The 24259-nt window shown below is 43.8% G+C and overlaps 1 long non-coding RNA gene across 1 annotated transcript in view; it reads right to left on the bottom strand.

Annotated features, from left to right (window-relative positions):
• Positions 1-24259, bottom strand: part of LOC121447539 — a 78600-nt gene that overhangs the window by 52585 nt on the left and 1756 nt on the right. The window lies entirely within an intron of this gene.

The raw sequence follows: 24259 nt of genomic DNA, 5'->3' as shown, positions 1-24259 counted from the left end.
GCACATCACACACTGTAGGGAACAGTCAGAGAAGATCCCACCACTTGGCCTTCGTCTTCATTTCCGAGGGCCACCATCAAAACACCACTAACTGGCTATCTTAAAACACAAAACCTATTCTCTCTGCTAACCTGAAATCTGCAACTCTGAAGGTCAAGAGGGCAACAGTGCTGCCCTCCCTCCAAAAGATTTAGGGACAAATCTTTCCTTGTACTTGTGCAATTTATGATGGCTGCCGTCAACCATGGCATGCCTCAGTTTGTGGGTACATCATCTTAGTTACAGTCTCTGTCTTCATACAGCCATCTTCCATGTGTACCTTCTCCTCTACCTAAATATTCCTCTTCCTACTGGGACGTCCATCATGAGGACAGGGTCCACCTCAACCCACTGCAACCTCATTTGTACTAAACTAATTTCATCTGGGAAGACCCTATTACAAAAGAAAGCCACATTCTGAGGATCTGAGTAAACACGAAGGAGTGGGGCACATAATGAACTTGAACTTGAAACAGCCGCCAAGGATTTCAGTGGGATGCTGTCTACTTCATACAAGAAGCTGCTGGATCTCATAAAATCAGGCTCTCCATCTGACACGTTTACTCTCCCAGTGCTCCTGGATACTTTTTGTCACTAATACATCACATCATAGAGTTCTCCCTCTCTCTCTCTTTCTCTCTCGGTGTGCATGTGTGCCCCTCCTTCCCTCCTTCCCTCCCTCCCTCTCCCTCTCTCTCATCATGGTTACAGGTAAGCAGTACAATGGTTTTTCTGATTTGTTTTGAGGGAAGACTTGCTTGCCCTTGTCCATCTCTTCAGAGTCAGCATCCCTTGAAGCTTCTATACCCCAGAGAAACTACAAGGGTTTGAAGTTGCCTGAAGCCATATGAACCCAAGAGAGGAAGTGCATTGATGTCAGCAACCCTGTTGATGTCAGCAACCCTGGTTGCCACTGCCTTGTTGTTCTACCAAGTCCCTGACAAGGGTATCGCTGGCCACCCTCACAAAGAGGAACAGTCGTATTCTTCCCTATCTCTATAGACACAATTAACCTTAGGAGAGATTTAGCAGCCCCCACCCCCCGTGTGTGTGTACATATCTATATGTATATATCTGTGTGTCACTTTCACAAAGTCCCATTTGATGCAGGTGAAAGGGGAGAGAGTTAGTAGAATCAACATGGGAGGACCCAGCCATCTCCAGTAGCCAGTGGAAAACGGCTCTGTGGGTTCCATGTGATTAATCTGAATTGCCTCTTCACTGTGAGATGAACAGACCTTAAAAAGCCAGCTAATGTAAGATAATGGCTCCAACAAAACACAGCCTATGAAAAGGGCCATAAAAGAAAGTGAGGTTAATGGTTAATGATTATGCTGCTGAAAATCTAGGAAGCAGCTTCCAAGTCCAATATATTTCAACTAAAGAAAACCTCCACACCTTTCCCAACAACCTTGGGAGACAAAGTAGCAGCAATCACTCTCCCCACTTCACAGATGGAGACAAAAATCCTTGAAGATTATAATTTAAGCTAGCAGGAAATGATGCCTTCAAGGGCATCCAAAGGGCCCTATGGGTTTGGAGATAAATAAACATGGCACACTGTAATAAGGTCACGCAGCAGGTGTGGTGCCAAGTCAGGATTCTGGCTCTAAGTCCAAGTTTCTCGCCACGGTAACCTCTAACAATATAGTCTCATGGTTCTCCCAGGTTCCTAACACTAGTAGGGCTGAAATACATGCACCAGGGTCTTTCTAGTTCTATTCTACCCTCCTTCCCACTACATCCCCTTGGCCTTGAAAGAACTGTCACTGCTCTTAGAGTCACTTCTGGTACTTGGCAAACCTGTGTAGGAAGGATGGGAGAACCCCTGCTGAGCACTCACTGGGGAAAACAAGCCCTGACATGGTCCATAGGACCAGGCTGTGTTCTCAAACTGGGCCAGGCATTTGTTGTTCTGAATCCACTCTGAGTGCTGAAGAGCAAGAGAAAATGGGACACTTTGGAAGTAGCTTGCCTCTGTGCCAACAGGGCATCAGAATTTCCACTTCATCTGTATGGTACAAATGAGAAAGAGATAAATGTCATGGTCTAGCAAGAGTCTATTAGAGCCTATCAGCTACATCATGGGAGCGCTGCACATCCTAACCACATTCGAGGCAGGTTGGAAGAGCTACACCCAAACTCTGAGCCTGTGTTTTTCTGGCAGGATTCCTGCATTGTGCGTCCACTAAATTAGACACCTACAGCCAACTGAACTATTTCTATTTTGTTGATGTGTGCTTACGTTTGTGTGTGTACTGTTAACCACCATCCAATCCTTCTGCCTCAGATTATTATTTGTTTTAATTAATAGAATTTTTACAAAGCAAATTTACTCATAGCTCTAGAAATCCAGATAGTAATATAGAATAGATTACCAGCCCCCATTCCCCTTCCTATTCATTACTATGCCTTTAGCTCTTAAAGAAACCATGGTTCTCACCTATAACAAATGAAATTTCAGTGCTTGAACTTAGAGTAACAGAAATATATATATATATATATATATATATATATATATATTTCTTAGAGTAACAGGATATACATATATCCTGTTCATGTCTGTAGATCAATCATATAGACTTTTATCCAATATATAATTGAGAATAGAATGCTGGGTCATAGAGCAATTTTATCTGATATTGACATGCCATTTCCTAAGTCATTGTTTTAATTATCACTCAAGCTAAAATGTGTGGGTGTCTCATCTGTATCCTCACTTAACTTCATAAGTTGTGTTTTTAATGCCATCCCTGTTGAAGATCAGTAATCATTTTTAAGTATTATATATGTGTGTGTGTGTGTGTATGTATTCAAGTGAAATCATACACTAAGCCCGAGATTGCAGCAATTGCCTTATTGCTGCAGTCAAAAGCAGCCATTGTTTCAGTTAGTTCTCTTAATTCTTTATTTTAACTATTTAAAACTTTCTGTTTTAAACTATGTAAAATCCACAGAAAACTGAAAGAATCCGAAAATGAGCACTTGCACATCTTTTATCTGCTTGAGATTCACTGATTGTTAACTGGTGACTTTTACTTTTTATTTGTGTGTTAGGACAGGTGACAAACATCACAACACTTTATTCCCTAACATATAAGTGTATTTTTACTAAAAAACAGGAGCGTTTCCCATATACAAATAATATTATCCTACTTAAGCTTAAATATTGGTAAGTCCATGCTTACATTTCCTTCATTTTTCTGACTGTGCCATTATTACTTCTTTTTTCTTAATTATAAAAACTTTTGGCTACCTTGCTATATTTAGATCAGTTCCAACCATCTCTTTTTCTTTCCAACTCCTTCCCTGCTTCCTCTTTCAAATTGGTGGCCTCTTTTCCTTTAAATAGTATTACATACATATGCAAACGACTCTTTACATAAGTGAATAAATACATAAACACCACCCGTTGAGTCCATTTAGTGTTATTCAAGAATATGTTTTTAGAACTGAATATTCAGTACTGAATAGCCAACTAGGTGACCTGTCCCTGGAAAAGACAAATTTCCCTCCCCTAGAAGCCATCAGTTGCCCATAGCTCTCCATCTAGGGGCCTTATGAAAGTTCCTCCACCCACATTAGCGAATCAACTGTTTTGTCAAAAGCATCTTCAACAAACAGTACTGGGGATATGAGATATCAACGTGTAGAAGAATGAAATTAGACCCGTATCTATCACCCTACACCAAGATTAGCACCAAATGGATCAAAGACCTTAATGTGAAATCTGAAACACTAAAACTGATGGAAAAGTGGGGAGGTCATACTCTATGAGATAAAGGCATAGAAGAGGACTTTCTGAATCGGCTCCCTTGTTTTTAACATTTAGGATTCACTCAACAATTATACTTTGAATTTAGTTGACCCATCCATTTCTTTTCTTTCAATCTAAACAGTAGTGGGGGATTCCCCTTAAAGGATACTGATTATCACTTTGTCCCATGGAAATGACAGTTTCTTGCTTTTTCACAATTAGCCTTACTTAAAATGGTTTTGCTAAGTATATCCATACATTGTTTCTACTTAGACTGTTTTTGTTTTCTGGGGTATAATCACTAACGATGGTTTTATTCCACCAGGAAGATTTCAGGTGTCGGTATAAATACAGATTATTTTGTAATATAAAAGCTTTAGGTTTTGATATATATAATTCAAAACCATGAAATTTCCCAATTTAAATATGCAATACAATGTATTTTAGTGTGCTCAGAGTTGTGCAGGTATGACCATAATCAATTTCAGAACATTGTCTTCACCCCTGAAAATAAATCCACACACTCTTTACCCATCAAGTCCTAATTCTCCACCATTCTTCTAGATCTCTTCACCTATTCCTTTGCCCATTCCCAGACTTAGGCATTAATCCACTCTCTACCTTGATACCCTTATATAATTGAGGCATTTAATAATTTCATCAGTACTAAATGAAGCTTCTAATTTCTCCAAACAGCCATCAAACCAACTTTGTTTGTTTGTTTGTTTGTTTGTTTGACTGATGGCTTTTGTCTGCTATATTCAAGTCATCTTCTGTGGTCTCTCACTGTGACATCCATCTGTACTTCCTGATACCTGGTGATATTGGGCATCATTTTTATGTGCTTAGCTGGTCCTTTAGATATGCTCTTTGGAGAAAAGATTTCATAGCCTTAGTCCAAAGTTTAATTCATTATTGAATTGTTGCCAGATATTTGATTGCACTGTGCACCCCCAAGATTGTTAATAAAGTTAACCTTGAATCAGAGGGCAGAGCCAGCAACTAGTTGACAAGAATCAGTCAAAGAGTATACGGAGAACCCAGGGTACAGATAGAGAAGTACAGAAGGAAAAGGGAGGGCCTTGGAGATTCTCGGGCTTTTTGGACTTTCTCTTCAATTTTGAAAGTGGGGAGAGAAGGTCAACAGGTCGCTCCTCCACCACTTCTTTGGCCTATCAGGTTTTCACCCCAATATTTGACTCCTGAATCTTTATTAATATAGTAATAGAACAGCTTAGATAAACACATCATTGAGTCATAAAAGAGAAAAAGCATACTTGCCTATTTCTTTGTTGGGAGCTGAAAATACTTGGCCCCACTTCGTTCTTTCCTTATTTCTCCCTACCCAGAGATTTTATTATGGGTTTACTTAACGATAACTTTTGTTACCTTGTTTTGAGGTATGCCTTCGTTACTGTTCTATTGATGTGTTGTGACACCATGACCAAGGCAACTCTTATATTTATTTTTATTTATTTAGTTATTTATTTATTTGGTTTTTTGAGACAGGGTTTCTCTGTAGCTTTGGTGCCTGTCCCAGAACTAGCTCTTGTCGACCATGCTGGCCTCAAACTCCCAGAGATCCGCCTGCCTCTGCCTCCTGAGTGCTGGGATTAAAGGCATGCACCACCACCGCCCAGCTGCAACTCTTATTTTTAAAAAAGCATTTAATTGGGCCTTATTTACAGTTTCAGAGGCAGGAAGCAGACAGGAACAGGGTGCTGGAGCAGCAGTAGCCGAGAGCGTAACATCCTGATCCACAGGCAACATGCAGAGAGAAAGACTGGAGTTGTTGCAGGCTTTAGAAGTCTCAAGGCCCACTCCCAGTGACAGGCCTCCTCCAACAATGCCACACTTACTCCAACAAGACCACACCTCCTCATCCTTCCAAAAAAGAGTCCCCATTGACTAAGCATTCAAATACATGAGTCTATGGAAGCCATTCTCTTCAAATTACCGTGGGGAGCTGTTTTGTTTTTTTTTTGTCTTGGTATGTTCTTTTTTGAGTTGTACGTTAACAGAGAGATTGAGAGAAAGGTACAAAGATTCCTCTTTCCATACATCTCTGCCCTCAAACGCACACAGCCTCCTCCAGTAACAGTATTACTACACTAGTATGGTTCATTTGTTACCACTAGTGACTTCATTTTGGCTCATCATTCACCACTGGAACCCCATAGTACACAGTCAGGGTTTGCCCTCATACTTTCGCCAAGCCTGTGTCAGTGGGCTGTGGCACACCGGAGTGGTACCGCTCAGGTAGAGTGGGCTGAGAGTGACTATTTACTGTTTCTAGGCAGCTAGGTTCTGAATAAAACCCAGGAGGTCAGGCTGTGCTCACAAGCTCCTCTGACTGAACAACTATCGGACTCTTGGACTTCCTATCAGGAGACAGCCATTGTTGGACTAGCTGGACCACAGTCTGTAAGTCACTCCAATATCTAATATATATTCCCCACTGGGCAACATGTAAGAAAGACCTGCCTATATATGACTTCAAGAGAAGGTGGGTACCATTCAAACCACCCATAAGGGTCACAAGCGTCCCGGCTAATGCCTTTGAGCAGATGTCTTTCCCCAGCTCACTCACCCACTCGCAAACCCAGGAGTACCTTTCCTTTTCCTAATTAAGTGTCTCCGTTAGAACCACCGTGAGTGCCTGGTTCAACTCTTGGTCCTGGGACATAACGACCTGGGGTCCTCAGCTCAGATCCACACAGTTCTTCCTGGGATCTCTGCTGTCGATCTTTTCTTGTACGGCTTCTCGAAAATTCTTCCATGTCTCCTTTTTATATTTTCACATCCTTAGTTAACACCCAGATCTGTCCTAGTTTGCTTTCTCTCGCTGCGGTAATCACCATAATGAAGAGCGACTTAGGATGGAAGAGTTTATTTTGCTTAGCTATCCCCATCACCGTCAGTCATTGAGGTAAAGTCAGGACAGGAACCTGGGAGGAACTGGAGCAGAAGCCACGGAGAAACGCTGTTTATTGGCTTGCTTTTTCATAGCCTGCTCAGCCTATTTTCTTATACAACTCAGACCTGCTCGCCTAAGGGTGGCACCACCCACAGTGGGCCCTCCCACATCTTTAGGTGGAGTTTTCCCATTCCAGGAGCTTCTTCCAAATTACCACACAGAGGCTTATATTAATTGTAAGTGCTCGGTTAATAGCTCTGACTTATTACTAACTAGCTCCTACATTTAAAATTAGCCCATATTCCTTATATATGCTCTGTCACATGGTGGTATCTTTATTAGCATGGCACATTCATCTTGCTTCTCAGGTCTCCTCTGGACACTGTGACTTTGCCCTTCTTCCTCCCTGGACCCTCCATTTGATCGCCCTGACTGTATTTTTTGCCTGGCTATCAGCCAGTCAGCTTTTATTAGCCAATGAGAGTAATATCCATAGTGTACAGAAGGATTATTCCACGGCACACACCAATCATTAATCAAAGAAATGAACCGCAGGCCTCCCTATAGGCAATGTGATGGAGACAACCCCGCGGTTAAGGTCTTCTCCTCTCAGATGACTCTACTTCATGTCAAGTTGACAAAACACCGGCCAGCACAAGAACTTGATAGCTTTGGAATATTTCCAAATGGCGACTCAGGTCTGCCAGCTTCACTTTCTGGGTTGTCCTCTAATGTGGGATGTCATTTCTATCGCATTGTGAATCACCACAGAATTTTGTCTAATTTTCATATTGTTTCCTGAGCTATTTTTTTTAATGTGGCTATCTTGCCTTTTTAGGCTTTTATATGTTCTTAGATCTGATAAGACTAACTGTTAGTATTGTATTTTCTCACTATCCTAATGTATTTGTTTTTTTCGAGTGAGCTCTGCCATCAGCTCGTCCACGGCTAGCCAGGGCATGTCACCTGCAGACAGGGACACTTTCACTCTCACAGTTGAACTGATACTGTCAGTTTCTCTTGTTAGTTTGATTTCAAGAATCCACCTGGTAAAATTTCCGGTAATAAGAGAGAGCAATGAACACTGCTAATCTGCCCTTACCTGTAATTAGAATGTCAGTGTCCCCAGTAAAGGTGCCCTTGGCTTTTAGGATAAACCTCACCACATTAAGAAAGCGTTTTAGCAATACTGACGAATATCTTGCATATTACCATAGAACCTTCATTTGGTGATGGATGGAGATAGAGACAGAGACCCACACTGGAGCACTGGACTGAGCTCCCGAGGTCCCAATGAGGAGCAGAAGGAGGGAGAACATGAGCAAAGAAGTTGGGACCGCGAGGGGTGCACCCACCCACTGAGACAGTGGGACTGATCTATTGGGAGCTCACCAAGACCAGCTGGACTGTGACTGAAAAAGCATGGGATAAAACTGGACTCTCTGAACATGGCGAACAATGAGGGCTGATGAGAAGACAAGGACAATGGCACAGGGTTTTGATCCTACTTAATGTGCTGGCTTTGTGGGAGCCTAGCCAGTTTGGATGTTCACCTTTCTAGATATGGACGGAGAGGGGAGGACCTTGGACTTTCCACAGGGCAGGGAACCCTGACTGCTCTTTGGACTGGAGAGGGAGGGGGACAGGAGTAAGGGGAGGAGGAGAAGGGTGGGAGGAGGGGGAGGGAAATGGGAGGCTGGGAGGAGGCGGAAACTTGTTTTTTTTCCTTTTCTCAATAAAAAAAAAAAAAAAAGAACCACCAAAAAAAAAAAAAAAAGAAAGAAAGCGTTTTAGCATTTTAACCAGTGCTGGGGGCTTGGAACTTTCTGCTCTTTGAAAGCTGCAAAGCTTTTTTTTTCCTTCTGGTACCATCCTTGGAAGGAAGACCATTTTGGGTTCACATTCCTAAATTCCAATATGGAAATCAGTTTATTTAGAAAATGTGCCCCTTCTAAAGGTTATTGTTGACCAAAAAGTCCTATCATTTAGATTTTCACATCAGCCTAAGGCTTATTTCCCAAAGATTTCTAATTGTCTTTACCGTGTGGGCTTCCCCCCCCCCCCCCCCCCCCCCCCCCGGTGTGCATGCTTTTCATCTGTCTTTGCTGGGTTATCTAATGAGATCAGACTTCTGATTAGCACTGTCAATCTGTTTTATAATTCGTTCCCACTTTTGTCGTTACTAATGATTTCCTTCTGGTATCTTTCGATTTATTTTGGTAGGCTTTGTTTTCTTCCAGTTTTGTAAATGTATTAGGTAACTCACTTTCCCCAATTCTTGCTTTGTTATTTAAGGTGGTAGTTTTGATGGGGACAAGAGAGAAATTGGCTGTGCAGTGTGGCGACCCCAAAAGGAATAAGTCCTTGTCCTTGTCAGAAGCAGGAAACATCCCTGGTCCTTCAGAGAGACCAGGACTGTCACTGGGGGGCTCTGGTTCTCACCTCTCCTCTTTACCCCTACTGCAGTGCCTTCCTGAAGGGCAGTGTATGACAGCGTGACCTGAACTTGAAGCTAGACACTCAGCCCTTCCTCCAGCTTTGGAACTGAACATCAGGGTCTTCAGGGTAGAAGTGGGTTTTATCTATTCCCAGGTTCAGTTCATCTTCTGGATGATTTTAGGATCTCAGCTCATAATGGTTAATGTCACAGTAGCCTCAGAGGCTGTGGAGGATGGCCATCAAGGCTCTGGTGAGGACATTAAAGGAAATCTACGGCCTCCTAATCAAAAGAATAAAATCTACCTCTGGCCCCAGGCGAAAACACGGCATTCTTATCTGCTCCAAGAGTAGAACATTATATTCTATGGTCTCCTCAAGAGTTAATCCAGCTTGGATTGTCAATTACCTGGCCAGGAATACATCTCTGCTACCATCCCCTACCTTCCACCCATCACCACTCCTGCCAAAAACCTATTCACCTAAAACCATGCTAGAGAGATGGGAGGAATAATTACCCCTTCCTGCCTGAGATAATATACTTGTCCTTCCTGGAAGCCCTGCTCTCAATGCAGCTGAATGAAAAGCCTCCATGGTGCAGCACTATGGTCTGATGGCTTTTGCACGTTACTCCGACAGTATAGCCTTTTTCTTCAAAGCCTGGTTGTAGTGCTCTCTCTTTCCCCTCTCTCTCTCTCTCTCTCTCTCTCTCTGTCTGTCTCTCTCTCCCTCCCTCCCTCTCCCCTTTCTCTCCCTTTCACCCTCCCCCTCTCTCTTCCTCCCTCCCTCCTTCTCTCTCCCCTCCCTTCCCCTTCCCCCACCTCTCTGCATCCCTAACATCTTCCCTATGACTGCTTACAAATACTGTGGGCTTCCTTTCCTTCCCCATCTTCCTCTCCTGAGCAGCTTGGCTGCCCTGTTGTTTTTCTTTCAAACCAGAAACACCTGACCTCAAGCTTCCTTTCAAGTCCATTTTTGAATTATTTTATCAATGAAACTAAAAACCCACAAAGGGGAAACTGGTAACAGTTTTATTTTTCTCTGCATTTGACTTTAATTGGGCATTTGTTTCTTAAAGTTTCTATCATGAAATATCACAGACTAGGTGAGTTAAGCAACAGAAATGTATTGCTGGACACTTCCAGAAGCTAGAAGTTCACGATCAAGGTGTGTCATTTCCTTTTGAACATTCCTCTACTTAAAGAAACAATCTTTGTTCTTATGTTATCATAGTTACTATGTAGCTCATTGCTTCTCAACCTGTGGGTCGTGATCCCATTGGGGTCAATGAGCCTTTCACAAAGGTCTCCTAAGACTATTGGAAAACACAGATGATTATATGACAATTCATAACAGTAGCAAAATTACAGTTATGAAGTAGCAACGGAAATAATTTTATGCTTGGGGTCATCACAACACGAGTATCTGTATTAAAGAGTTGCAGCATTAGGAAGGTTGTGGCCATTTCCTCTGAATGAAAACATTGGCACCTGAAGAGAAGAGAGAAACTCAGGAAACTCAGAAGACCTGTGAGCCTTCCAAGGCATCTATGGGGTGTTCAAGACTCCTGGTGCTGACATAAGGGTAGACCAGTTGGCTGCTAGGCTGATAGTCCTTTTGCTCAAGGTGACCCCAGCAGCAAGGAATTTAAACTGCTACCCAGGAAGGCCTGATACCCAACTGTAGGCAACACCCACAGGTCTGAATCTATTTTTCCTAGTCACAAAATATTCTTTAAGAATTTTCTTTTTGCCATTTGAAAATGGAAAAAAATAATTTCTTTGTTTCCAGTTCAGACAAAAATATCAGCAGGCCAAGATGTTGAACCAGCCCCCTCTGTATCATGATCAACCCAAGCGTGGGAATAAAGGAACACAGTCCTATTATACCTAAGGTTCACTTCACTGTGGACACAAAGAGAGACAGACACCATGAGAGGGGCAGCATGTGCCCATCACAACAAACTATGTCCTGTGCAGTTCCAGCATGTGGAAGAGAGAATGTCTGAGAAGGGTTAGGTTGTTTCTTCTGATGATATTTCTGACACCAGTTATGTGGGGGAATTTTCTGTCTACTAATTCTCCAACTCTCTGATGCTTAGTGTCCAAAACCACAATTCAGTTCTGCACATTAAAGGACTTAGCCTTGCAGGTGTCAGCTATTCTTCTGACATTAGTTAGAAAGTGGGGGTCCCTACAGCCTCTTCCTCAGGTTCTGTGTCTGTCAAGTGAGCTAAAAGAACTCATAGAGATATTCCACATACAGTTACTAGTCTGTTAGAAGGGATATAAGTGAGTAGCCAGATGAAAAGAAAGGCAGTCTAGGAGAGTTCCAAGTGCAGGAGCCTTTGACCTTTGGAGTTGTGACTCTTCCCCCTTCCAGCATGTGATTATTGGTACCAACTCTAAGTTCACTGAATGTTACCATTTGGGGATTTGTGGGGCTATTGAAGGGGTTTTCCTTTGCAGGTACAGTTAGTTAAATCATCAGTGATTTATAATTAATTCAATCTGTACACATTTTCTCCTTGTCTAGAGAAGATGAGGCAGCATAAAGGCGAATGTTCCAAACTTCTCATCAAGGCAAGGTACTTCTGATGCGTAGCCCCCATCCTGGTTTTAGTGGCTCCCTAAAAAATAGCTTCATTAAAACAAAGCATGCTCCTACAACCTTACTGTAACTCAGAGAATTCCAGGAGTCAGCAACTCCATGCCAAGAATCAGGGACAAGGACAAAATATCTTTCTTATTATCTATCACAAGTCACTAATAACATCCCTTTGAATAACTTGGGTGAAAATCCCAGGTTCACCATTTCTTTGCTTGGCCTCAGGCAAGAAACTGAACACCAAGGAACAAAAAAACGAGAGCTAGCAGTTGTCCAAAAATCTTACCACAGTGAGTCCATGGCTGGAGCAGTAACAGCATTACAATGAGGTCACACCCCTCTCTGTCCCCGGATCCTGACATCTAGAACCATTTACTTTCTATCTTTATGCCTGTCATCTATGGTGGAAAATGGCTGCTGGAGTTTAGTTATGACACTCAGACATGGCTAAGCCAGAAGCAGGCACAGAGGGGTTACCAGCTGCACCTCTTACACTGGCTGTTCCTTCTCTCAGAGACATACATCCATACACACACATATAAAAACATACATATACACATACACAGAGAGATACAACTATACACACATACACACATCTCACCAGACACTCTCCCATGCACGTTCTCATGGCCAGATCTGGGTTTTATGGTCACCCCTAAGTACAAGGTCAGTCTTTATGTAAGGAAAGTGGGGAGAGAATTGAGAATGCCTTGGGAGGTGGTCCTTCACGGTGTCTGCCTTGCAGACTGCAGTGAGGACAAGTGGAGCAAGGTGCACGAGATACTGACACATAAGCACTCAGTCGCTGCAGCTACAACTAGCAGTCAGACGAGCAAGGTTTGCAAAGCCATCAAGTTCCTCCCCTGCCAATATGAAAGCAGTAATTTTCAGCAGAGGTTAGAGAGCCTCACACGTTCCCTTCAAAGTACCCCATTTCATATACAGTTAAAGTAAATTCAGTGTGATGTGTACATGTACAGGGATATATGTATGTGTGTATATATTTGTGTATTGACGTGTATAACTGCAGTATGTATATATATTGTATGTGTGTATAGTTGTATCTCTCTGTGTATGTGCATATGTGTGTGTGTGTGTGGGTGTACGTCTCTGTGTTTGTATGCATATGTATGCATGTGTGTTGCATGTGTGTATGGATACATGTATGTATATTTGTATGGCATGTATAATATATGTGTGTATATTTTGTTACTGATGTGTATTATTTAACATGTACATAAAGCTAAATACATACCCATACATCTGATAAGAAGTAAAGGAGTACACGTTAGTAGTGATTGATATGCTTATATCCTATGGGTTAAATTAGCAAACTCATACACTTTCTTCATACTGCAGACCTGAATCATCCTTCACTCTTCCTCCCCCTTGTCGTCACTCGCCAGTCCCGCAGACTGAGTGCCACAATATGTCTGCCCTTTGTTCTCATTCTCAGGGCCCAAGTACTTTTATCACCTCTTTTCCGGATGAAAGCAATAAAACCCATAGGCATTCTCTTGTCCCCACTTGTTCTGTCCCCTCCCACAGTCATCCATTCTCACCTTCTTGCCAGAGTTATCTTCCTGAAGTCAAGCTCCAAATACCTCATTTTCTTGTCCAGAAAATTTTAAAGGCTTCTTATTGCCCTGAAGGTAATATTTTTCAAAGAGTTCCTGCCACACACCCTCTCTTGCCTTCCCTTCTCCTTACACATTTGACTTAGGAATTGGTTCTAGGGGTGGTAAACATAGCTCAGTGGTAGAGCATCTCCTGGGCTCAATCAGCGTTGGAAAACCATCTTCTGAACAAATCCACTCCCCCTCACCACGGCTTTCCCTGCATTTGTCTTAATTCATCTCTGCTTCTCTGGATCCCACCTACAGCGATGGTGGTACTTTCCACTTTAAGCTACGCTGAAATTCTGCTTGTTCAAGACTACAGGGATCCCATAATTTTGTGAACTATAATGTGTGTAAAAGTATCTGATTAAATCAACAAAACAGTTAAGACTTCCCTCTGATATTTTCTTGGTTCTGGGATGTGCTGACAGCTGACAATTTAAACTGGAAGTGCTCCACCAAGCATGCTGGGAAGAAGACCAGTTTCTTTGGGCCAGCAGGCTCTCCCTCTGGAGTGGGCACAGAGGGGCCTAGCTGGAGTTCAGCTTGGTTCTTCCTTCCTCTCTACAGCAATGTGAGCTGTGCTGCTCCAAAGGGAAAGGACCCATTAAAGCTGGCACCAGGCACTGGACTGGATATGCACATTTCCTTGGCCAGTTAAGCTCTTTGAGGTAGGCATTTGAATTTTTTCTTTTAGTTTTTAGCATATATATGATCCAGAGATGAGTATGCTCTGAAGGTCACAGAACTGCAATCCTAAAACAAACCTGACTCTGAAATGCCAGTCTTGAGGTTATACACAGGGAACTGAATTTGGACTAGTTCCTGGGAAAATGCTACAGAATACTTTTTGTGCAGGGGCTACTCAACCTAAGGGCTCCTGTTACACAATGGCAGTCACCAAAGTTTCTATCTTCATTCTCCCCATTCAATCCTGGAAATAAGACTTAGAAAGGAAAGTTCAGCCGCAATCCCTCACCTGACTTGAGGGTTTTTTTTTTTCATTATTAAAGCTATTCCCATCTCTTAGCAATACATCTTTGGTATTGTATTATCTCATGTTTACATACCTAGATCTTAAAACAAGATCACAAAACCTAGGTGATGGTACTCAGTTCTTTCCAAAAAACGGAATAATCTTGAGGCAATGAAAAAGCCTTGAGTATATACTAGAAGGTGCGAACTCTTGGACCCAAACTAATCCATCACACCATTAAAAAAAAAAACAGGTGCATCTTCTGACTTCCCACTGGACTGTTTTCATCAGCATCCAGAAACCCAGAGCCAGCCACACACTACCAGAGCATTTGAGAGGCCAAGATATTTCAGTCACGCTCTAGGTTTCCACAGTCTCCAGCAGAGGAGGCACACACACACACACACACACACACACACACACACGGTTCTTTGAACAGTAGAAATATATTTATTGAAAGCTCCTATGTTCTAGGCTCTGTGATAAGTAAATACATTGGCACTATTGACTGGGCTGAACTGAGACCTCCAACAACCTTGCGACTAGGCCCTCTGAACATTCTCATTTTTTCAGACCTACAGGTTAGAGTCCAAAAGAAATCCACATAGCAAACAGAAGAGCTAGAATTTGATCAAGATGTACCCCTCCCCAAGGCCATGTCCAGACAGAAGGAAAAGGTGCTGCACCACTGAAGCAGACACAGAGAAACAAAGACGTATGAAATGTATCAGTGTTCCACACACAAGTACAATGAGCTGGTCCTGAAGCTTGTATAAAAGTCTACCAGGTGCCTGAGTGATGGAAAATGTATGTGTAGCTAGAGAAAAAAAAAAAGAAAGAAAGAAAGAAATGGGAGGGGAGGGTGCACTGTGTGGTAGAGAATGTGGCTGGGAAGAGAAAGTGAAGGAGGAGGAGGGGCTGTGTTTTGGAGATGATAAAAAGCCCTTTCCAGATAAGGGAACTTATGTGCCATGTGCCTTGCCTTTTGGGGTTGGGGAGCTCCTTGCGAGATGTAGTCTGATTGACCCTGAGCTCTGGAAAGAATGGTCTGGTGGGAGATTGGAGAAGATTGACTTGAGTATGACAGTCAAGAGACTAGGTATGAATGTATCTAGGACATCAGTGATGCCAGGCTGAGAAGCAAGCCCTTCGGACCTTTACGAACTTAGAGAGCATGCTAGGAGCAACCAGAGTCAATGGCCCTTGCTCAGGCCCAGTAGGCGTTGCCATACTGGAGAGTGCACCCAAAGGCTTGGGTGATTTTAAATTTTTAAAAGAAATCTTGACTTTTAAAATCTAGTATCCCTTTGATCTTTGCCATGCTCAGTACTGTCTAAACTCTAGAACTAAAAACAGAATTGTGCTCCTGCTGCGTGTGGACTTGTGCATGAGATGGGGAAGATTCAGGTGGTGCAGCAACAGCTAGCAACCCAGCTGGGCATGTAAAAACTGCGTGTCCATATATGATGCAGATGTATAGCACATAAATATGTATGTACATTTACATATATGTGCAAATTCATGTGTATACATGTTTGTGTGTGCATGCACACAAGTGTGCCAGAGGCAGCTGCTGCCACACTGTACCACAGATACACCACACCTCCTAGTTGCCAGGTCCCTCAGAAACACTGGGCTCCTGCATGCCCCTTACACTGTTCTTGGAAACAGAAAAGCTGCTTCTAGCTTGTGGTCAAATACAAGCTTCCTCTTCAAGACCGCTTCCCATTTATTGACAGGCCTCAGAATCATCCCCAGGAAGGTGGCCAAGGAATTGAATGGTGCAGGTTTAGTATTAGAGCTAAAACTTTCGACCCATCCTGCTATCTAGTTATTTCAAAGAAAGGCGCTCCCCTCTTCTCCTTCCCCTCCCTTTCCATCTCCCTCTTCCTCTCTGCCTCCCCCATTTTCTCTGACTAGTTTTCTGAGTGCAGAGTGCACACTGCTGCTTCTTGTGGTTCCGATTCCCTACCTACTGTTCCATTTCCCCTACCGGAAATGTTCCACTTCCTCCCACTAACCAGCTCTTCACAAGGGACGCTATGAACACTCCTGCTCCGTTTCTTAATTATTTAATGTGTTTGCAATCAATTTTCTGGACCTGGAGAGAATGCCTTTGCAGGGTCCCTGGGCGCTCTACTCTCCTGGAAGCCAAAGCCTCTCAGCAGGCCCTCAGGTGAAGATAAAATACACTGCTTCTCTCACACCTGACTCTGAAGTTCACCACTCTGGTTTATTTTATTCTTTTTAATTAATTAATTAATTAGTTTGACATTCCAGCAGCAGTGTCCCCCCACACACACAGTCCAGTCCCTCCCCCCCCCACATCCCCTGTGTTCTCACCCCCCAGTCCACTCCTCCAATTCTGTTTAGGAAAGGGCGGGTCTCCCATGAATATCAACAAAACATAGCATGTAAAGTTGCAGTAAAACTAAGTACCTTCCCATGTATTAAGGCTGGGCAAGGTGACCAGGGCAAGAATGAGGATTAGGGTCCCAAAAGTCAGCAAAAGAGTCAGAGACAGCCCCTGCTCCCAATGTTAGGAGTCCCATAAGAGGACCAAGCTACACAACTGTAAATTATTTGCCAAATGTCTAGGTCAGTCCCATGCAGGCTCCCTGGTGGTTCAGTTCAGTCTCTGTGAGCCCCTATGAGCCCAGGTTAGTTAATGCTGTGGGTTTTCTTATGTTATTGACTCCTCTGTCTCCTGCAATCCTTTTCCCCCTTCTTCTGTAGGATTCCCAGAGCTCTACCTAATGTTAGGTTGTAGGTCTGTGTCTGTTTCCATCAGTTTCTGGATGAAGCCTGCATAATGACAATTGGTCTAGGCACCGCTCTATGAGTATAGCAGACTATTGTTAGGCGTCATTACATTGACGTTTTCTCCCTCAGTGTGTTTGGTTCTATGCTAGGTCTCTGGGTCATCCAGCCTGTGGGACCTAGTGCTCAGGCAGTGTCAGGGGTAGGCTCGCTCTCCAGGCATGGGTTTTAGGTTAGACCAGTCAGTCATTGGTTGGTCACTCCCACAATCTCTAGACCACCCATGCCCTCGCAGGACAGACTGTAGGTTGAAGATTATGTGACTATGTTGGTGTCCTCTACCTGAAGTCTTGCCTGGTCACAGGAAATGGCCAGTTCAGACTACGTACTGCTAAGAGTCTTAACTGGGATCATCCTTAGATTCCTGGGAGACTCCCTGCGCCAGGTTTTTCCCTGGCCCTGAAAACCACCTCCCCACTTTCCAGTAGTCTCTCTCAGGACTCTCCTGCTCTTCCCTCACAACCTGATCACTCAGGTTCCCATCCACACCTGCCCACAGTCCACTCATGAAATCTCTTCTATTTCCCCTTCCCAGGGAGATCCAGCTGTCTCCCCTTGAACCAATGGCCTAGGACCTGGTTCAGATAGTTTCCTTTGTGGTTCTAGAGTGTGTCTCTAACTTGTGTACCTTGTTTTATATTATGGCAGTAGTAAATAGTCCGATCACTCTTTCTCTGCTCTGTCTTCATGGGAATACTCATGTATCATTAACAAAAGTTGCTTGTGTTTCAAATAATTTGACAAAGGTGCTTATAAAACCTGCATGAATGTGGAGTGTAGCTCTGTGGTAGAGTGCTTACCTAGCATTCACAAGGCCCTGGGTTCAAGCCCCAACAACAACAACAACACACACACACACACTTGCATTCCTGGAGCTAGTAAATCAGCCCAACAAACACAGTGTGGACCTACTGTGTGCGAAGCACAGCTCTAGAGCAAGGACAAGCAACTCCTTCACTTATTTTGTAAATAAAGTTTTACTAAAACAATAGCATCATTCATTTACCCACGGTCCATAGCTATTGTCAAACTAAAATGACAGAGAGTACTGACAGCAGAGACCTTATAGCCCCAAACCAACGGAACGTTTACTTCTGGGCTGTGCGCCAGGCACTTTACAGTAAGCTCTCTGGCTAAGGCTCTCCTGGTGTAAAGCTCTACTTGGACTTCTTGCCAGAGCTCCAAAATGTTTTGACTATCTCTAAATGCCATCACACTATTCTTTAACATCCTCATAAAACCCCTTTCCCACATGTCTCTTGTTCTTTTAAGTTGTCACTGGCCCCTAGATCCTGGATCTTGGCCGCCTTGGCCCTTCCCGAGCTGGGCATGAAACGATCATGAATTCCTTTTCTATATCCCTCAAATCCATCTCCTCTTCACGTCACTGTTCTCACACTGACCTTCATCCCCTGCATGGACCACTGAAGATGGTGTCCTTTCCACCTGTGGGGTCCTTTCCTAGCAAAGTGCCAAATGCTGCCCAGCTGAGGTGTGCAAGAAGCACAGCCTACAGACAGGTCTTATAACCCCCATAAAGTGACAGTGGTGTCTGTGTTTCTCATGCAGGGCTGGGCAGAGTCCCAGGTGTCTGTTCCAGCTCTGTCCTGTGACCCTCGTCATAAACTTAGGAGGTAGGCACACTATTGCTTCCAAGTTCCTGATGGAGAAATCAAGACCTGATGGAATTGAGTAATGTACCCAAGGTCACAGGCAAGCAGGGTGTGGAGCTGGAAGGCAAACCCAGGCAGCTGGCCCAAGTCAGAGCTCCTTACCATACATTTGTGCTGACTCTGCTTTTCAAGGCTTTATCTGTCCTTAGAGGGTCACCACCACAGACACCAAAGTCAGCTCATGACAGCTTCCTCGCAGGCTGGCCCACTTGTTAACAGAACAGAGAATCCACCTGAGCAGAGTTCACTTGGGTCATGGAGCCTCTCCCTCCGCATCAGGAGAGACCAGGGCCCCTCACAAGGAGGAGGTCCTCACTGCAGAGGTGCCCTTGGGGAGGATTTCGGGATGGGAGTAGCTAAGGCAATTACAACCTTAAGCAGGCTCTCTACTGCATTTCTCTGAGCTGAAATCCATTATTGAGTTACCTCGCTGCTCCTAGGTCTGTCACTCGACAAGCTTTTATCATGAATAGCAACACACTTAAATATTCAGCAAGCACCCTGCCGAGCACCAGCTACTGAAAGCACACACAAAAGGTCATGCTTTCAATGGCCTCCCTCCTTTCAGAACCTGCAAGAAGACCCCAGCACCGCACAACTGGTAAGATAGAGCCTTAAATGGAAAATATAGGACGCTTTATCCTGTTTTTTGGCATGGCTGGCTTTCTTTTGTCTTTGTTAGGTAAAATCAGAAGGAAAGGGTAAGTCATGTGATGTAGTCGATTCAATTCATTTGAACCAAACATGCAGACTTTGCTTTGCCAAAATCTCTGTCATTGACATTGAAAGGAATAACCAGGATTGCCAAAAAAACTTCTACCCTCAAGGAGCTATCAATTTAATAGGGTAAATTTCAAACAAAGATAAATGATATGTTTACATAAATATAACACTGTTAATAGCATATCCTTCCATTTCTCTTACATAACAAAGTACCCAAGGCTGGGTATTTTATAGATAAAATAAATTGGTTCAGCTCACAGTTTTGGAAGCTGGAAGTAGACTGGCCCCATGAGTTTGGCCTCCAGTGAACACGTCTGTGGCTCACGACAATATTGCAGATGTCTTCATGGAAGGGCACAAAAAAGAGAACCGAGAGGGTGGGCACATGGTGAAGCAAGAAGCCATTGACCAAAGAGACATAAGTCATTTATAATGACTTACTCTCAGAGGGACTAAGGCACTCTAGGAGACTAGCACTAACCCTGTTCCTCCCAGTGACCTCTTAATGACTCTATCACCTCTCAGCATCTTCAGACTAGGGACCAGGAATCCAAAATGTTAACCCTTAGCGAACAAGCCGTTTCCAAACCAAAGCAACTCTATCATTTCCTACGAAGAATAAAGATAAGGAAAAGAGCAGTAAATGCTGCTCCCTGGGCCCTGTGAATGCTAGGTACGTGTCTAATGCTGCTAAGTCTCCTGCTGTCACTTGTAATTCCCACTGCAACCCTGTAAGGCTTCATATCACAAATAAGAAAATTAAGGGCATGCAGAGAAATTAGATAACCTTCCTTAGAAGTAGAAAACTGGAATTTAATTCTAAATTATTCAGACTCCAAGGCCTATTGTTTGGCCCCAAAGAATGAAGAAAATGATAATGGTGGGTGATTATTTGGGACAATGCATCCCAAAGATGGGGAAGAACATGAAAGACTAGCCAGGAGCTGAGAGAGTAGGGTGGATGCCTGTGGTAGAAGGTGGAGGATATGGAGCATCCTGTGCAGCTGGGGGGCATGTGATGGCCACGAGATAACCACAATGGTAGCTTCCCCCAAATATATGACTTCTTAGAACACAAAAATGGCCTAAGAAATCTCTAACTTTTTCTGATTTTTAAACCAAATCATGCCCATCTCCCTCAAGACTGCTTCTGTAATCTTGGTAGTGCAGCAGAATCTTGCACAATGTTGAACTGAGCAAACATGGACTTCTAGGGCTGAGCATTTGTCCTTGTAGCTGTTCTTCAGCCTCTGGTGATAGAGCTAGCAGGGACTCTGGAGCCCTCCAGCTAATCACTCCTCCCTCTGAGAGGGCAGTTGCCTTACTTCTCTAGCTCATCAAAGGAGAGCCAAATCAGTCTGGGGCCCTGCGCTGGGATTGGGATGTTGCATGTTGCATTAATAGAGTGTTTGAAGTCCGGCCATCAGACGGTTGCTTCTGTTTGTTGTACTTTATCCTAAGAAGAGATTTGGAGCATCAACACCAAGGAAGAACAGTGTGAGCCTGCTTACCAGATGAAGAAAGAGTGATAAGAGGCAGGACAGGGAAAGGAGGCCAATCCATGTTTTCAGTCACACCATACATTTCCACGTTGTCTAGAAACGGTATCTTATGAGCAAGAAGACTCAAGGTTATTGGGAGGGAATGAACATGAGTGGCCCGGCAAGCTTCCAGAACTCTATAGAACTGTGTCGAGTATGACCCTAAAGGTCAAAAGGACTCGGATTGCAAACTCACTGCTGGAAGAAATGATCTGGAATGATCTGGAAAAGCCGGAGCCAGGGGATTGCCAGATTTAACCAAGGTCAAAAAGATGGACAGTGGGACATACTCTGAAGTATCCTGACTTCCAGCCCACGCACCATTCATAATGCATGTTGTCTCCCGAGAGAATTTGACTGAGCAAACAGCCAGGGTTTAAAGGGTCAGAAACTGACTGTGGAGGGGGGAGGCTGCTAGGAAGACAAAGGACAATGTGAGGTGGTCTCTGAAGAGGGGCAGACAGGATGTAGTGGGCAGACAGCAGAGGACACTGCAGAGTGTGGGGTGCCCTCTGCCTCTCCAGACTATGCCAAGTCTGGCATCTCAGTGTCTAAAAAAGAAGCAACCAGATTCCTGCCCTAAATATTGCCATGACAGTAAAATTAAATCCCCCTTCTCAGATGAAATGTAAGCCCTTATAGAGACAAGAAGAAGTCTAAAACTTTGTGTCCGAGTTAACCATTTTTTAAAAAACAAGCATGTTCCTTGGAAGGTGGAAGAGAAAAAGAGGAAAACTCCTCCTCTTACCTCTTCCTTAAGGATGACTGTTTCCTCTGGCAGTCATGAGCATTCATGAGCACCCTAAGGGCTTCATCCCTGACAGGGTAGTCAGGCTAGAGGACAGAATGGGAATTATCAAATCCAGCTTCCCTAGGGCCTTGTCCACGCACCAGTGAGGGTAACATCACGGGAGTCCTGAGTCACCTCCCTAATGAAGCTCGGTTCACTGGACCATTGCCAAGCTCCCTCAGCCTGAGTGGAACAAACGCTCTAAAACCATGTGGGCAAAAAGCAGCAACTCACATTGGAACGTTTCTAAGATGAGTCCAGATGAAAGGCAGAGAGCCTGTGCCCAACGCAACATGAAGCCATAGACACAAAACATGCATGAAAAGGCAAATGTGTGTTTAGGTCCAGTTGGTAGGATGGTAAGTGACTGTCTCATCCTTTAAACAATCTTCATTAGAATTATAAGTAACTTCAATAACAGACAAAAACATTTGCAACAACTTCTTCCCCTGTGCTTGCCTTTCTAGTCAATCCACACCGACACACTTGGAGCCAGTGCATGGAGGGGTGAGATTTTCCACAGTATTCTCCTAACCCTCCATCTCCCTATCTCATTTTATATACTGCATTATCTCTGTCAACTCTAACTCCTTAACCATGGTCTCAGATAAGACTGTTTTTCTCCTTCCTTGCTACCACCAGCCTCCTCCAAATCCAGCTAATCTTGAGCTGTTCTCAGGGCTCAGCAGTGCAGTAAATTCCCTGATAAAGGAAGGTCCTTGAGAGGTAGGTTGTCTTCGAGGATATCACATTTGAAATATACATTTTTTTTTTCAATTCTGGGACTTCATACATGCTAGGCAAGCACTCTTCCAAGTCCCCAAGATAACATATTTGCTTATAGCCAGACTGGCACCAAAGACTCTCACTGTCAATGCCTTTGAGGCCTCCCTGTGTCTGGGCTGGTCCTTGTGACCTCGGCCAATAAAATGTGGTAATATGCTATGGTTCCTAAGGCTAGGTAATAAGAAGCTTGCGGCTCATTATTGGCTCTCTCAGAAAGCTCACTGACGGATGTTCCCTTTGGGAAGCCAGCTGCCATTCTGTGAAAAACCCAAGCCACGTGGAGAGGCCAAGTGTTATGATCTGGTCCCGTTCGGCACAAGCGTGGGTAATCTGGCAGCTGACATCAGCTGTCCTCAATGTGAGTGCATCTTGGATATCTGCCCAGTCGAGCCTTCTGATGACTCCATCCTGGAGTCAGCTACATAACTGTGGCTTCTACATAACTAAAACTACATGACAGACCTCAGGCCAAAAACCAACCAGCTGAGTTTAGTGTGTGCACAGAACCAAGGGAGGCAATGGCCTGGTCATTTGAGACACTTAATTTGGAGTTTCTTTCTGATGTAATTGATTAGAACAGTGGGTTTTTTTTATTGTTTTTATTGTGCTAAATATTCTTCTCTGCTCCCCTCCGTAAGAAAAGCATTAGGTGGGGGAGCCCAGGCATAGCTCACAGCCAATGGATGAAAACCAAGTTGTAACTAGACAACGGTCATGGATTTGGTGCTCCCAACACTGACCTAGGTTCCTGTCTTTGCTGGTAACCTGCAGTGTAAACTTCCTTGGTGAGCGGATGGAAGCAGGATCCGGTTCTCGAACCCGGATCATTACAGGCTTCAGATCACCATGCAGAGAACCTGGAAACGCAGTTTTCAAGTTTCTAACATATATCCAGTCTCTAAGATCAGGCTTTATTAGTGCATGCTAAAATGTAAGACTTGTTGATTTAGCCTCACGAATAACACACTGGAAAGGGGGACACTCTTCAGATTTTCACCCCTTCTTTCTTCAGAACGCAATGTACCTTCGCTTCATAGCATCATAAATCCACTTCCATGAGCTGGAAAAACAGTGTTCAGCTTCTCATCAATATTTAAACAGCTCACTAAGAGCCTGCATTTTACTCCACACAAGAAGCCTCAAAACTCACGACAAAATGAATTACTGGCTGGCTAACTTACAAGTTGAGTGTTCTCAGCTTTTAATTTGAGGAGACACTCGCAGTTTTATTTAGGATAACATAAAATTTCTAAAGAATGAAGGTCCCATAGCCTAGGTTTGAGATGAGCTGTCCTATCCATCACCAGTATTTCCCTGACTCAGGGGTTAAGGTCTAGAAAGGACATCATGTACTAGCATTAGGTGTGGTCAGCCCATCCGATTCAGCTTTCACACCCTCTCACTTTGTTCTTGATGTAGCTGAGACATCCCCCATGAATCGCTTCTCTATCTTCCTCTCCCCCCCCCCCCTTGCTGAGCTTCCATATAGGATTTAAAGAAGAAAATGCTGCCAGGGTACCCACTCTTTGTTATTTCTGACATGCAGCAAATGGCAGCAAAGTAGAATATTGAGTA

The sequence above is a fragment of the Microtus oregoni genome, unplaced genomic scaffold (assembly GCF_018167655.1).
Source record: "Microtus oregoni isolate MIOR12 unplaced genomic scaffold, Mior012 000004F_ref0000308, whole genome shotgun sequence".
Lineage (NCBI taxonomy): Eukaryota > Metazoa > Chordata > Mammalia > Rodentia > Cricetidae > Microtus > Microtus oregoni.
The sequence above is the reverse complement of the archived record's forward strand: the minus strand, read 5'-3'. Positions and strand labels throughout refer to the sequence as shown.